The sequence below is a fragment of the Silene latifolia genome, chromosome Y (assembly GCF_048544455.1).
Source record: "Silene latifolia isolate original U9 population chromosome Y, ASM4854445v1, whole genome shotgun sequence".
Taxonomy (NCBI): domain Eukaryota; kingdom Viridiplantae; phylum Streptophyta; class Magnoliopsida; order Caryophyllales; family Caryophyllaceae; genus Silene; species Silene latifolia.
Window position 1 is genome coordinate 403,634,828 of NC_133538.1, and position 18,116 is coordinate 403,652,943.

The following is an 18,116-nucleotide window of genomic DNA, read 5'->3' on the forward strand; positions in this document are numbered from 1 at the left end:
GATCACATCACATAAAATGGATTTAGTTGTCATACCTATTGTTGAACACGTTCACCTCGTTCATATCTGAATTAACCAATATCTTTGTTGCACCCCATGTTGATGGATGCTAACTTCCCCTGCATAGTAGAAAATAATGAGTGAATTTTATTCCAACATTTTTTTTCTTATACTTTGTATGTAATCAAAGTGTTTGTATTGCTGAAATTGGTTTTTGAATGACCAGAATTTTATACCTTCATAAACAGAACGTTTCACGAATAGCATAACCAACGTTGGCTTTGATTTGTTAATGAACTCTTGCTCGATTTCTGAAATTTGCTGAACATAGTCCCCAAATAATGAGCAACACAAGTTTTGGTTCTTGAAAAAACAGTTTGTAATGATTATGTTGTTATGGTGTTAAGTTTAGTATATCGTTTATAGAATATAGTGAACTTGCAGATTATTGCCCAAAACAATAGTCCTCCTTCTCTTGCCATGGCTGTCTTTTATTGGATAAACGTGCTCCAACCTTCCAATTACGTCTGACTCAGAATTTTTGACTCTTGTTAGTTAACATTTATGGTGCATATATGAAAAAAAAAATTCTAGGCCATTGTTGCTTACCAATATAAAGTCTATTCGGCATTGCACCAAAGACCACCTCATTGAAAGTGTAGAAAGCATGGGTAGAAAGTGGAATATCTACATTAGGAATGGGTACCACCCTAGTGTTGTACTCGAACCAAATCTTGCACGGGTGAATTGTTGCCATGTCGAGTCCTACTCGGTTTGATGATACACTGAACCTTCTGATTTTTTATGTGCTCAGAAAAGGCGAGTCAGCCTCTGGTTGATTGATGCCTGAATTGTGTCTCTCTGCATTCATTCATATTAGTTAATCACTCGTCACAATAATTTAAAAATTGCCACAGGAAAAAGGAGACTTACATTTTCGTCAATTAGGATGAGTTCTACCCCTTTCACTTCCTTAGGATTTGTCTCCGACTTTTTGTACCACAATCTCATAACCCGAACAGTTAGTTGCTCCTGTGGGGTAATATCCGTATAAAACCCTTTCTTTATAGGATTATAACGCAAAATTTATATGTAGTTTATAGTCATAAAACGAAAACAACAAGGAAACGACAAAGATATAGAAATAACCTTCGGTCCTAGTGCAAAAGGCAATGAGAGATCAAGTTAGATCTCCTCCTAATCGTTGCACCCAAGATGTCCGAGTAATGCCCTTGTGCTAGAGAGAATCCCCTAATTGCTTTGCAATATCGAGGGGATAGTTTTGTGAGTTTGTGTTGGATGAGAGATCCGGAATTCAGGAGGCACAATTCCCAAAAACCCTAATAATTTTTAGCAAATGAATTAGCATTAGGTTAACAAGAGAATGAGCTTCTCTTATTCCTATACCATTCGGCCAAACCGTGTGGATCAAGGGGAAGTGGGCTTCCACTTCCTCTTAATTTAAACTTGTGGTCCGGTTCATAATTCGCTAAGTGTATATGACGCGGTTTCATTATAGACTGTCATCGGTTATCGGAAATTAAGGCATCAACTAATAATACGGGTTAGTTGAATTATTAATACATGTCCGACAAAACAGTATTGTATAATTATATTCAATATACATTTAATTAAATATAAAACGCTTATATTTAATTTTACGAATTAATCTTAGTTAATTAAGCTTTTAGCCCATGATATTTAATCCGTATTAAATAAAATATCTCAACATCACATTTTGACTAATTATTAGTCAAATAACTCGAACTAACTGGTTAGTCAAATTTGCATCTACATGACTTGTATTTTCATACCGTCACATCTCTCAAACGTATCCTATAGGTGTGACTTTTAGGGACCAGTTGATCACCGCCATCTGTATGACAATAACGTCAAACTTATCTAGCAAGCCAACCGTTATTGATAAACGTGGATCAACTGATAATAATACCAAAAGTATGCCCTTTGATCCTTTTAGAGATTTATAAGTCCTTGCACTAACTGTTAAGGACACCAACCCCAACAAGCTCCCACTTGTCCGTACAAGTGTATGTGCAATGACGTTATCCGCACTAACTGGAGGACACAGCTCCAACAAACTCCCACTTGTCCGTACAAGTGTATGTGCGATAACCGATTCTCATATTCATTTAAAATTTCTCCCACTCAATGTAAAACAATTTGCAGATCTGGATCCACAAAGGTCGTATTTTACAATCGATCCGGATCTAGAGTGGTTTCCCGACTAGAAAGTAACTTAACGATAAAACGAATCCGTATCCGAGCATGGCCATGCATTTCGATTCTGACTCCTCGAGTGGCCCTGAGAAACATCGAGTACCTGATAAAGGCTGAATATTTCCTTCAACTCGAACTCCTTCCGATCTAAGCACGGATGAAATGACCCGAAACAATCTACTTGGCCCCCTGTTACGGATGACCGTGAGAAAGAAACCAAAGTCACCCAAAATCTGCCTTAGTCTCAAGAGACAGTCGATAGTCAAAAGAATCGACTCTTAGGATCACCATGGAGGTCCTATCCACGACCGGGCACCGAATGTTACAAAACATTTAGGACTCCACGTCGTTGTCACAATTGTGTCCTACGAAATATCCGTATAAATCGCCTCTGTGATTGGTCAGTCAACCTGTTGACTTATGGCTAGTTGAACCCACCATCAACCAACGTCACAAAATAATTGCCAGAGTTATCAGCTCATGTGGGCAATTAAGGACTGAAAAATATAATGTTCGTTCAGTTCACTTTGTGGTGTTCAAAATTTGTCGTACAAATCCACATGAAAAACAATATATATATAAAAATATCAAAACGATGATGTTGTATAGAGTACAAAAGCGAATGAATCTAATCCATAAAAGAGTACTACAACTTAGGAACACGTTTAATTCCCATGGAATTAACGTGCCCTTCATGCTTATCTTGTCGTAATGCTTTAGTGAGAGGATCTGCTATGTTATCATCTGTAGCAATCTTTTCTATCACTACTGCCTTTTGCTCCACGTAATCCCGGATTAGATGAGCTTTCCGTTGTACATGTCTAGACTTGTTGCTAGACTTTGGCTCCTTAGCTTGGAAGATGGCACCACTATTGTCGCAATAGATGGTGATCGGGTCATTCGAACTAGGCACTACAGATAGCCCATGTAAGAATTGACGCATCCATATCGCTTCCTTTGTAGCTTCAGACGCGGCATAGTACTCGGACTCAGTCGTAGAATCTGCTGTAACAGTTTGTTTGAACTCTTCCACTGATCGGCGCCATTAAGAGTAAAAACGAATCCAGACTGAGATTTCGAGTCATCACGATCCGTTTGGAAGCTAGCATCTGCGTAACCAGTTGCGCATAGCTTTTGAGAGCCTCCATAAGTCAATGCCCAATCTTTAGTCCTCCGTAGGTACTTAAGAATGTTCTTGACAGCCAGCCAATGTGATTCACCTGGATCTTTGTTGGAATCGACTTGTCATACTCAATGCATATGCCACGTCCGGACGCGTGCATATCATGGCATACATGATTGATCCTATAGCCGAAGCATAAGGAATCCGGGTCATGCGCTCTTTCTCTTCCGGTGTCTCTGGTGCCTGAGACTTGCTCAAATGCACCCCTGGAGCCATAGGAAGGAACCCCTTCTTGGAGTTAGTCATGCTGAATCTCTCTAGGACTTTGTCTATGTAAGACTCCTGACTGAGAGATAGCATCCGTCGTGATCTATCTCGATAGATACGGATGCCTAGAATTCTTTGTGCCTCTCCCAGATCTTTCATCTGGAAATGGTTTTTCAACCATACTTTCACCGAAGTTAAGAGAGGTATGTCATTCCCAATCAGGAGTATGTCGTCAACATACAATATTAGGAAGACAATCTTGCTCCCACTCGACTTGATATATAGACATGGTTCCTCGACCGATCGAGTAAATCCATTTTCTTTTATCACTTGGTCGAAGCGATGATTCCAACTCCTTGATGCTTGCTTAAGTCCATAAATGGAACGCTTAAGCTTGCACACTTTCTTAGGATGTGCTGGATCGATGAAACCTTCGGGTTGTACCATGTACAACTTCTTCCTCCAAAAAACCGTTTAAGAAGGCGGTTTTCACGTCCATTTGCCAAATTTCATAGTCATGAAAAGCGGCAATCGCTAAGATAATCCGAATGGAACGCAGCATGACTACGGGTGCAAAAATCTCATCGTAGTGCAAACCTGGCACTTGGGTGAAACCTTTAGCAACAAGTCGTGCTTTATAGATATCTTGTTGACCTTCCACAGAATGCTTTATCTTGTAAAGCCATTTGCATTGAAGGGGACGAACCTTAGCAGGTAAGTCAACAAGATCCCATACGTTGTTCTCATACATAGAGTCCATCTCGGATTGCATGGCCTCAAGCCATAGCTTTGAGTCAGAACTAGTCATGGCACCTTTATAGGTTGCGGGTTCACTACTCGTTAAGAGTAGAACGTCATCTATATCATGTTCCTCGACCATACCAATGTATCTGTCTGGAGGAATAGAGACTCTTCCCGACCTCCTAGGTTCCTCAGGAATATTCACCGCGGCCGGGATTGAAGGAATAGGTTCCTCCAATGGTTGCTCGGTGTTTGGTTCTGGAATCTCCGACAGGTCGAAGGTTCTATCACTCTTTGCATTCTCGAGAAATTCCTTCTCTAAGAATGTCGCACTAGCCGCAACAAAAACACGTTGTTCGGTTGGCGAATAGAAGTAATGACCACGTGTTCCTTTAGGATAACCTATAAAGTATGTCTTGACCGATCGCGGGCCGAGCTTATCTTCAAGTCTCCACTTGACATAAGCCTCGCAGCCCCAAACCCGTATAAAGGACAAGTTAGGGACCGTTCCTTTCCATAGTTCATATGGAGTCTTGTCAACACTTTAGACGGACTTGATTAAGTATTAGAGCGGTGACAAAGAGCATAACCCCATAATGAATCGGGTAAAACCGTGTGACTCATCATGGATCGAACCATATCAAGTAGTGTTCGATTTCTCCGTTCGGACACACCATTCAAAATTGAGGTGTTCCGGTGGAGTTAACGTAGGGCGATCCCACAGTCTTTAAGATGTTGATCAAACTCGTGAGAAAGATACTCGCCACCACGATCTGAACGTAGTGTTTTTATCTTTCTACCAAGTAGGTTATGTACCCTATTTTGGTATTCTTTGAATTTCTCAAAGGATTCACTTTTGTGCTTCATTAAGTAGACATAGCCATATCTACTTAAATCATCCGTGAAAGTGATGAAATACCTATAGCCTTCTCGTGCGGTGATTGACATAGGACCACATACATCCGTGTGTATGAGCCCTAATAGGTCGGCGCCGCGCATTCCAACACCTTTGAAGGAAATACGAGCCATCTTACCGATGAGACATGATTCACACGTGCCAAATGATTGAAAATCAAAGGCCGAGATAGCTCCATTTTTAATGAGCATTTTTACGCGTTTCTCATTAATGTGTCCCATACTACAGCGATGCCATAGATACGTTTGATCTTTGTCACCAACCTTTAACTTTTTATTCATTACGTGTAATATTTCTATCGTCGATCTAAAACATAAATTCCATTCAAGGAGACTGCCTTGCCATAAATCATATTGTGTAAAGAGAAAATGCAAGCATTATTTTCTATTACAAATGAAAAACCAAGTTTGTCAAGTCAAAACCGAAATAATGTTTTTCGAAAGACTAGGAACATAATAGCAATCATATAATGATAACTCAAATCCGCTAGGAAGCTGGATCACATATGTCCCCTTTGAAATGGCAGTCACTCTTGCTCCATTCCCAACACGCAGGTCAACCTCACCCTTTACGAGAGGCTCGAGATTTCGGAGGCCCTGCACATGATTACACAGATGAGAACCACAACCAGGATCTAGTACCCAAGTTCCGTAACTTGCATGGTTAATCTCAATCATATGAATAAAAGTAGAAGGAGAAGACATACCATCGGGTTTAACGCGAACCCGCTTTTATGTCCTCATGATAAACAGGACATGTCCGCCTCCAATGCCCGATCTTGTGGCGGTGATGGCATTCCATGTTTTCGGTTTTGCTCTTTGTCGCGCCTGATGAGTTGCTCGACTCACCAGGCCCACTCTTACCTGGACCCGACTTCTTAAACTTCGGTTTACCTCTGCTAGGTTTGCACGAGCTTTGCCCTTACCTTTCCCTTTGTTTGACACGACGAGAACATCCTGTTTCATGCTCCCACCGAAGCTTCATGTCCTTCTCGGTGCATACGAGAAGGGAGTGCAGTTCATGGGGAGTTTTCTTCAAATCATTCATATAGTAATTCGCTCTAAATTGCGAATAACCATCGTGGAGTGAGTGAAGTATCCGGTCGATCACAATGTTCTCGCTGATCTTACAATCAAAGGTCTCCGACTTCTCGACATTCTCAATCATGCTTTGAGAATGTGTGGGCTAACTGGTTGGCCCTTTCGAGTCTCGCATCAAAGAAGAAAGTGGTATGCTCATAGGTCACGATTCTCGGTGCTTTCGAGAATTCCTTAGTGAGCGTGGTGAATATCTTGTTTGCACCATGGGCTATGAAGCGTTTATGCAAATTGGATTCCATTGCAAAAATGAGTACGTTTTTAATCGCACCGCTTCCATACGAAAATCATTAAACTTGGTGATTTCAAGACTCTGCCGTGGGACCTGGGTTTGCCGGGAGGGGCTCTAATAGATATTTGAGCTTCCGTCGCCGCGGCATTCCGTAATGCCGCCTCCCAGTCCGCGAAGTTTGATCCATCATTCTTCAGTCGAGTTGACTGATTCATCTGATTCATGAAGATCCGAAGCCAGGACTCACGGTCCAATGTGGCACTAGGCATTGGGTCGTTCAAGTGACCAGCCATTTTGTTATTAGCAGTTTTAACAGTTCGTGATCTACACTGAAAAGGAAGAAAAACAAAACGAAATAAGCAACTCATCGAGGTGATTTAAGTCTATTTTAAAATTCATTTTAACATGTAGACTCAATGCACTTGCATAATTGATCTCCCTCAAGAATGATACAAGTGATTCCAAGACTCAATTTCTGTAAATTGATAAGCCAACTGTTTAGCTAATTCTTCCGGAAGAACTCTTGGTCGATAGATTTCCGTAAATCCTATCTATAGTCCACCATAGTCACAGGATCGTACGAGTGACCATAGTGTTGAGATAAAATAGGTCAATCGGTTCCAACTTACCCGACGTAGAAGGGGTCATATTATGCCTACCGACGAAGAAGGGAGTCATTGGAGTTTGACCTATAAAGACCGTTCTCAATTTTTGTTTATACGAGGAAGATCCCATCAACTAAATTATAATTCATATTAAGTGAACGAATAACTAGCGTTTGCGTGAATGAATTAATTTGGGTGATGGCTTATAATCGTGTGACATGCGAATGTCAAAGAAAACTAACTCGTGACCTCTATATGTGTCAGTTTTCATGCAATTATTAGGTGGTTTGGTTTTTAGGCGGAATATGATGCATACTATCGTTACAATAAAATAAATAAATGAATGCAATACGTAAATAAAAATTTCCTAGTGTGGCCTATCCTAGTAAAAAGAACAAAATACAACTTTGGAATCCACCGTTGGACCCGAAAAGCTTGTCTTGATGTTCCATCTTTATCCAAGTAGCGGGAGTGAGCATCCGGTCTCCATCTTTAGTCTTCTCAAGAATTACAATTTAAAATTTACAAATATAAACCTATTTACATTCTAAATAAAAAACTGTAATTAAAAGAAATAAAATGGAGATACGAGATCTCAAAATACAACCAAGACCGTGTTCCATCATTACGGTAACACGTTCTACTAAGGCCACACTAAGTTACAACCGTTTGCAAAATAATTAAATACGTAATTAAAAGGCATTCAAAACATTCAAAATATAAACAAGAACGACAAATTAAAATGCATCAACTAAAAATTAAATTTATTCGTGACATAATTCCGTAATTATGTTAAATTTTTATCCAAACCACCAAAGATAATTAAAATTATGTGACAAAACCGCTTCATCAACTTAATTTTAATTCGATATAATCCGTTACTTTAAATCGTTTTAAAGTAACTTTAGTTTACGTGGGTGAACCGTTTCACTAACAAGCGAGAGCATAAAAACGTTTTATGCATAAAATGGCCGAAAAAAAACGAAATTTTTTTTTTTTTTTTTCTTCTGTACTGCTGTACGTGAACAGTACCAGGGGCCAAAAAAAAATTTTTTTTTTTTTATTAATTGGCAGAAATGCCGAGAGCCTCTAAAGGCCAAAAAAAATTTTACACTCTCAAAACGTGAGCAATGAAAGATCAAAACAAAACGGTTTGATAAAACACAATTGTAATTTTAATCTAATCCGTATAGAAATCACACTACAATTGTTAATCTTCAACATATTGCAATAATTATCGGTTAAAATTACAACATGTGAAGAACGATTGAAAACAAGAGATCAAACGATCTAACAAAAACTTGTGGCACGCAAATCAATGCAATAAAAAACAGAAAACAGGCCGTGTTCATGAAGGCCACACGGTTTTCTAAAAAAAAATTAGCCACACGAAATTTTATGCAATCGTTTTGATCGATCTTTAACAAATTGCAATGAATATCGATTACAATACAATATGCAAAGATCGAAAATGAAACAAAACAAAATCATCAACCAACAACCGTGTACATGGACACGGTTCCCAATGCACAAAGCAACAAAAAAACGCAGCAAGAAAAAAAATTCTGCCGAGTAAAAAAAAATGTGTGCCGTGACATTTTTTAACCAAAATTCATCGTTTCAAACAATCGTTTGATGAAAAACACATATAAAAATTTACGTGGCCTCGCTCTGATACCACTTGTAGGGTAATATCCGTATAAAACCCTTTCTTTATAGGATTATAACGCAAAATTTATATGTAGTTTATAGTCATAAAACGAAAACAACAAGGAAACGACAAAGATATAGAAATAACCTTCGGTCCTAGTGCAAAAGGCAATGAGAGATCAAGTTAGATCTCCTCCTAATCGTTGCACCCAAGATGTCCGAGTAATGCCCTTGTGCTAGAGAGAATCCCCTAATTGCTTTGCAATATCGAGGGGATAGTTTTGTGAGTTTGTGTTGGATGAGAGATCCGGAATTCAGGAGGCACAATTCCCAAAAACCCTAATAATTTTTAGCAAATGAATTAGCATTAGGTTAACAAGAGAATGAGCTTCTCTTATTCCTATACCATTCGGCCAAACCGTGTGGATCAAGGGGAAGTGGGCTTCCACTTCCTCTTAATTTAAACTTGTGGTCCGGTTCATAATTCGCTAAGTGTATATGACGCGTTTCATTATAGATCATCATCGGTTATCGGAAATTAAGGCATCAACTAATAATACGGGTTAGTTGAATTATTAATACATGTCCGACAAAACAGTATTGTATAATTATATTCAATATACATTTAATTAAATATAAAACGCTTATATTTAATTTTACGAATTAACTGGTTAATTCGCCTTTAGCCCATGATATTTAATCCGTATTAAATATAATATCTCAACATCACATTTTGACTAATTATTAGTCAAATAACTCAGACTAACTGGTTAGTCAAATTTGCATCTACATGACGTATTTTCATACCGTCACATCTCTCAAACGTATCCTATAGGTGTGACTTTTAGGGACCAGTTGATCACCGCCATCTGTATGACAATAACGTCAAACTTATCTAGCAAGCCAACCGTTATTGATAAACGTGGATCAACTGATAATAATACCAAAAGTATGCCCTTTGATCCTTTTAGAGATTTATAAGTCCTTGCACTAACTGTTAAGGACACCAACCCCAACAGCTCCGTCCTTGTTGTTTCTATGGTGATGCTCGAAATTGGAATACTCTGGATGTATGCCATAATCTCAAGGTTTTGTTTATCTTTGCAATATTGAGTTTTTTGTGACATACTCTGAATGTTTGCAATCCTATATATAAGAAAATATAACCTCTTACTAAACCCTAAATCCCCCACTACTACCATTACCCCTCAACTCCACTTCTTTGAAACTGCTGTAACTGCTGCCATGCCATATTTAACTGCATATGCCCTTATCTTAGAATAAGCTGATTATTTGAATTTAATGCAGTTTCGGATTTCATGGTTGGACGGTCCAAGTGTATTTATCATGATGATAATAACTTTGCCTATCATTCGTACTTGTAGAAGTAGAAATTACTCGGTAACCTATCATTGTCATCTTCCGAAATCGGAGTGCGAGGCTAATAGTTAAATTGCCAGAATTTTTGCTCCAAGTACATAAATCCTTGGTGATGAACGACTTTCTATACAGATCTGAGAGGATTATTATTTTCTAAAAAAAACATATTTTAAAGTTTTTCGACTTACCTTATCGTGTTTTTATTATTTAAACAATATTTGTTATAATAATTGTGAATTATTTGTTAAAAAATTTATTAAAAAAATTTTATTAAAAAGTTTTTAATCACTTGTAAATTAAATAAAAATTTATTTATTTGCTTTTTTAGAGAAAAAAATTAAAAATAGCTTTAAATGCTTGTTGAAGACTATATTAACTCGGTTTTCTATCATTGTCACCTACTAATTTCGGTGTGCGCGGCTGATAGTTCAGATGCCGAGTTTTATATTCCAAGTACATATGCCGTCATTATTGTTTTTAAAAAAAAAAAATTGTACCCTGTATTTTTAAAAAATTTTGTTGTGATTTTGTTGCTGCATGGTAAAATTATTTATAACAAAAATACATGTTATTCATTTTTGTAATTCATTTTCGATGTATGTTTGATCTCGTATATAAGTGTAATTCCTTCCTGAAATTATGTAATTTTATTGTGTAATTTTGTTTTAAAAATTATGTAATTCAATTACATTTACTCGCATTTGTAATTAATTCTGCGTAAATGTTATTCATTTTCTTTACACGGAATGTATAAAATTTTATCAAATATTAATTCGAATAAGTATTCCATAAGATGATTTTATATAATTTGTTGTGAGACGGAATTTAGCGCATGTTTTAAAAGACGGATATCTGAATATTTAAATACGTTGCACACTCATGGGTCCCACCATAACCTGGATTTTCGAAAAAAAAAAAGAAATTGCATTAATGACATGGCGCGCTGTACAATGAGTATTGTCTTCTGAATTTATATAGATAAGATTGGATGTCTCAAAAACTACCTAATTTATTAGGAATGTATACACCTTATATAGTTTAAAGTTGACAATAAAAATGAAAATAATCATCAGGTCACATTCGTGTCCTAGCATATGAAACATTAACATGATAAAATTTATACCATATATATTTCTTGAAGATGTGGATACTACTACCAAGTCTAATAAGTCTTGGCTAAACTTCATCAATTTTAGCTAACTATTTTCTTAAAATCATATCGCAATACATAATATTGACAGCGCAGTCAAAGAAAAACAACGAAATCGTGCCACATACTACTGAGCTCTTCGAATTATATGAAGAGTTACGTTGAAAATTTCCACATATTAGTACATGACTATATGCATTTAAGGCAATATAAGTCTTGTTTTTTTTTTTGTTCAAAGGCAATGTAAGTCTTGTAAAAGACGAATAAATAAATTGGCCGCTTTATAGATGTTATTCCACCTCACTTCCGTCGACAATTTCGCACTGCTTCCTGACCAAAATATATATGGCTAATAATATGTCACACAAGATGAAAAGATTAAAATTAGAAATTTTGATGCAAAGCAAATAATACTCCGTATTTATTATAAGAGGGTTAGGGTAATGGAGGGCTTGATTTGTAGTTAGACAAGCTTTTATAAGAACGAATAATAATTAGTTTAGGAGAGTTTTATTGGAAACTAGTTTTAAACTCGTGCAAAAAATGCACGGGTCGTAATAATAGATATCACGACAATATAAATAAGTTTATAATTAGAGTTTCGACATACATATATACATTGATACATATCATTAAAGTGTTAATAACACCAAATTTTCAGATCTACTACATTGGTTATGTTCACTCTCATCAAACTGATTTTTTTGTATTAACTATAGAAAGAAAGATTCTACTCGAATTTTAGGCAATTCTTAACCATCTCAACTTTTGTATAAATAATTTTGTATAAAATACAAAAAATGGCCCAATTAAATTACTTGAGGTAATTAGTTAATTGACTCAAATTAAGAAAAAATAAGTCCATTAGAGTAGTTCTTACTCCACAAATATGCCTACTAAAATTTACAAACCATATCAACGGGTCCATATGGCCATATCCAACAATATGAGCTCATAAGTAGACTTATTTCATCAACCTAGCACCAATAAACTCTAAACATCCCAGGTTTTCTCAAACTACTATCACCTGTCGCAACAAAAATTCCCTGTAATCTCTATTCTCAACTCACCCTTACTAAACCTAATTAACCCATCTCACCTCACTCATTTTTACTCTTGCGTCTCTCATGTTCACCCTCTCATCCTCATTCCACTATAAATTTTCCCTCGTATCCAAAAATTAATCCGTCATCTACAAATTTATACTGCATGCAAATTTAATGGATTGACTTCAATATTGAAGTTATTTAAATAAAAAAAAATTATAAGAACTTCATGTAAGCTAAGTTTAATTCAGTTTATATTTGGGGTCTTTTATTTGATTGGATTTATTTTAAAATTGTTTTTTTTTTCAAATTTAAATTATCTCATAGCAATTTTTTTGATATTTTTTCAATTTTAAATAATCTCATATCAATTTTTTTTTCCGGAAATTTTCAGATCTATTATATTGGTTACGTTACTCTCATCAAACTATTTTTTTTTATAAACTACAAAAATTACAAATAATACTCGTTTTTCGATTTTAAATTATCTCATATAAATTATTATCCGAAAAATATAAATCTTTTTTTTGAGAAAAATGATGTTTTAACCCGAAAAAAGAATCTTTTGAATAAACTGATGTTGTTACCCGAAAAAAAATCTTCAGCCAAGGTATAAGTGAAGAGGATGATTTTTTGAAGTTTTTGTTAATTTCTTGTAATTGTAATTTTTTAATTTATAATGTATAATGTATAATTTGTAGTTGTATAATGTATATTTTGGTGTGAATGTGATAAGAGATGCAAGTAAATTGAAGGAAATAGGAGAGAGGGAAATTAATTAGCACAAATAATGGTGAGGCTAAATTTTTTTCTCATTCCCTAAATTCAAGGAACCAATCAGGAGAGTCTAAAAAACTCAACTTTTATACTATTTAGATGAGATTATACGTCTATATTACTACGTTTATTTTATTTATTTCGATCGTAAGTTTCACAAAACGAAACAACAGCTTGTAAGATTAATCTATTTGGAATCCTTTTGAATAATAAGATTATTATACACTTATATTACTATATGTAATTGAGATGAATACGTGAATACGTCTGTTTTAGTACCCTTCATCGGTCATTTGACTTGCAGCAAGCTACAAGCATAGTAATATAAATAAGACAAATTCTCATAAGGGAGATTTACCGTACAAATAATTACTTATCAAGTAAAAGCCAAGCCTTTATATTGATCTGATCTTATATCAAGAGTACTCAAATCTTCGCATCTACTTTAACCAAATACACCAAATACATGTAAATAAACCTCTATTGATTGTTAAAAGTACAAATTCCATTTAAGATGGATTATTCGTCTTAAATTTAAGACGGGTCAAGTATCATATGTAAAGACAAAATTAGAATGTATTGATATTATCTAAAGGTTTGTCTCATCGATCTATGCAATTGGGATGTTACTGATATATCCATCTTAATGAACACCTAATATTGTTAAAGACACACTCCGTATAAAATAAAATCATAGTTAACTTATAAACGCTTTTAAGAGAAACATGATAAACTGTACTTGTAATTACCTTTACACAGAATCGGGCATAAATCTGCAAGGTAAAACGTTGTTTTTGTTGATGACGTTAATAATGATTAACCACACAAAATTAGGGCCATATCATCTCCATGCTATAATTAAACTTCAAAAAGTACAGAACATATAAGCAAATTAAGAAGTTACTTACCATTAATACCATATAATAGTGAATCCCTTCAACTCTAATGCCCAACCTACAATTTTTACTTTCTTCATAAAAAATGACCTACAATCAGAATCAGAAATACATGCATTAGAGCATCTATTCAAGGACATTGTACATGGAGAGCCGTATAAAAAAACAAAAAAACAGAAAAAAAAAACTTCTCTACGAACGTATATGAGAGATTTCGCTGGGATGGACACAATCATTTAATTAAGAGTATATATAGACCACCATAAAAACCACAAACTAATTAAACCTAAAAGTTTACCCATTCTAAAATTCTAATAGGAATAGTAAAAATTATGGGTTCTATTTCTTATAGAATTGGGTAGGTTATAGGAGTGTTGTATTGTACGGTTGGTTTTTATTTTATAGTTGATTTTTTTTCTTATAGATTTATTTAGCATTATTTATTAACTGAAGGATTTAGAACAGACCATTAGATATCTGAAAATTTGAACATCAATCAATTAATTAATAGGAAAACAAAACTAAAGACGCTAAGCGAAAGAAGCAACGCCTTTATATTCAATAAATAATACAAAGGAAGAGATTGCAAATGAAGAGATATGCAATTACACTGAAAATAAGCAAATGATTTATATAACCATATTTTATACATAATAATATATAGTACTCCTATAAAACACAACAAAATAAAGAATTTAAATTTAATTTACTAATAGAAATGTGAAAACCCATATAAAAAAATTACCACAAAGATATCTACACAAAACATATGTAATTTCACTTCAATAGAAGAAGAAGTACATATAAGTATTATACTTTAGAAAATACAATGAATTGAGAGGAAGACAAAGAGCTATCTTAACTATTGAAATAGAGATGACTTTTGTATGAATTATATCATGTTGCCATGTGACACCCAATGTTAGCCTTTTTATATTATTGTATAGATAATAATTTTATATACATTTATTTTATATATAGGAATTCTAAAAAAGTTGGACTCTCTAATATCGCTCGAAAAGTTTCTGCTTTATATATATGCATTGGTTGATTGATTCATTAGAGAGGAAATAGAGAGAAAATAATGGAGAATCATGGTATCTTTCCAAAGCGATATGAAAACCATTAAAAGCAGCACTAACAAAAAGCAACCAACCCAAAAAAAGTACTCGCAGGCTGCAGCAGTCTCCCACTCTCGCAGCGCTCAAATTGGGACCCAACCCTCTCTTTTATTCCATTCCACTCTCTTCACCTCTCGTTCCTTCCATTCCCGATTCCCTCCCCTTCCCTTCCTAACCCTTTAAACGAATATATAACCGCCTTAAATAAAACCGGCTCGTTTTATATTCAGGCCCGTCTTTGAGGGTGTGCGCACAGGGCCCCCAAAAATTTTGGTCCGATATCAGTGTTGTTGAGCTTGACAACAACTTTTTTCAAAATAAGAAAATTGTAAGAAAGGAAATTTTCAGTGAGTCTAATGTGGTGCAGCGGCTCCATAATTGGTAGAAGAAGATTTCACTCACAAAAGTGGCGTAATTTCGAATCTAGCGGCCGTCAATTTTTTTTTTCTTTTTCGTTTTTTCAGAACGAAAATGGCACAAATATAAATTAAGTCGGAATAAAGATCGGATTCTTCAAAATTTTGGTATCTACATAGTATAAAAGCCAGGTTTTTTCTTAGCTTCTGATTGGCTGTTGAGTTTCTACATGCGGGCCCTCCCATGTTTTCTATTCTATTTAATTACTTTCTCTTCCCAACCCAATTCATATTCATATCTCATTTTCCTATTTTAATTACTTACTAGTTTTAAACCCGTGCAAAAAATGCACGGGTCGTATTGTTGTAGTAGCAGACGCTATTATTGGATACAAGAGTTAAATATTTAGAATTTAAAATGTGTACTCACTATGCTAAATATTTTATTTAGGATATACATTACTTTTTATGAACCTATGGTGGTGAAAGTAATTGGGGTAGGCTCACGCTCACATATAATGAAAAAAATATAAAAATACCCATTTATCAATACTACACATATATGGCTGACCATTTACATTTAAATTCCTTTATAATATGTTTATTAAAGTGTCTATTCGGTCGGTCCAATTTTGTATAACTATTAATTATCAGCCTAAGTGTGATCTCGTTTATTAAAATTATTCGATCATTATTAATTATAAAACCCTTTCAATAGTATTAGACACTACATAAATACGAATTTTAGTTAAGTAATTTATAATTTGACGCTATTACTACCCTTCCCTTTCGACTTTCGTTGGCTTTTGTATTAAAACTAAAGGTAAATAATTGACCGAAACGAAAGCAGTATGAAATAATTTAATTACGATTATCATTAAACTGCTACTATAGATAGAACTATGTTACAACCGTTTACGATAGATGTATATAAGAACATATCAACTTGTTAACGCAAAAAAAATACTCCGTATTAAGTTATCCTTAAATGGCTCAAATACGATACATCGTTTATGATAAATATATATGGAAACATATCAACTTTGTTAACGCAAATAAAATACTCCGTATAAAGTTATCCTCAAATGGCTCAAATACAATACACCGTTTATGATAAATGTATATGAGAACATATCAACTTGTTAACGCAAATAAAATACTCTGTATTAAGTTATCCTAAAAGAGATCATATACGATCCAAGAAAATAGTAGGATGATACTCCGTATTATAGAAGCATATACAATTTGGGTTCATAATCAAATCACATACTCCTAGTACTTAGAAAGAGACAAATACAGACTACTATTATATTTTTGCAAACATAATTAATTAACCTAGTTACTTTTATATTTCACCTAGCTCACCATCACTCTCATGCTATCTCACTTATTTTTTTTTTATTGTTTTTTACCTTCTTTCACAGATTTAAATTTTCAGCCTGTCAATTAATTCATCTTATATATTCAAAATAATTATCAAAATCCTTAGCCAAAAAATATTCGATCAAGTGAATCTGAAAATTTGTTGATATGAAGTTGAATATTTTCATATTTGATTAAGTGTTCGATGTGATAATGATAAATGTTTTCTTCAGTTTGCTCGACTCATCAATTCGGTAAGAGTACATGCATGTTGTTGATGTCGATTTGTAATATTTTCTGGGATTAATGATAATTTTAGTGTGTTTGTAACTTCTTAGTTTCAATTTGTTTTCGCTAATTAAAGTCGTCTAATATTTTTTTTCAAAATATTTACTTTAAATGCTTTCGCTTTGTTAATTTTCTAAAGAGAGATATTTTTTTCCGTTTTTTGTAATAATTAGTCCAATTAAATTGTATTCAACGTATTTCAAATATTATACTTTGTTAATGTTCTCAAGATTTTCACGTTTGTACATAAAGTGAATGATGGATTAATAATATCATCTGATCCTTGAAATTTTTCTTTGAATCATTTTTTTTTTGCAATTTTATTTCGTTTTTTTTTCGAAAATCATTTGATGTATAATGTATGGTTTTTAATGTAAGTATAAATATAAAAAGGAATAATAATGAAGAGATGAGAAGTGTAGTAGCAAGTCTTAATTAATTCTTTAGACATCATGTGGGTTCCCACATAAGAAAAAAGAAAAAAGAAAAAAAAAAGCCAACAACCAATAAGAATCCTTTAAAAAACCTAACTTTTATACTATGTAGATGTTAAACCATAAGTTAAAATATGACAATTACATAAAATGTTGCAAATTTATGTACATTCAACGGGTCTAACATGTCAAATATCATTAATATAATTCTAATAAAATACAATTATATATTATCTGATATTCAACTCTAATATTTATCAAATATTCGAATCTCCAAATTTGGACTATTTATATTGTCACGGTATTGAACACTTAATCACGTTCAATTATATGTTACACTCAATTATATGTTCATGTATCTAATGATAGCGCCTGCTATTACGACCCGTGCATTTTTTGCACGGGAATAAAACTAGTACGAGTATCAACTAAAGTTC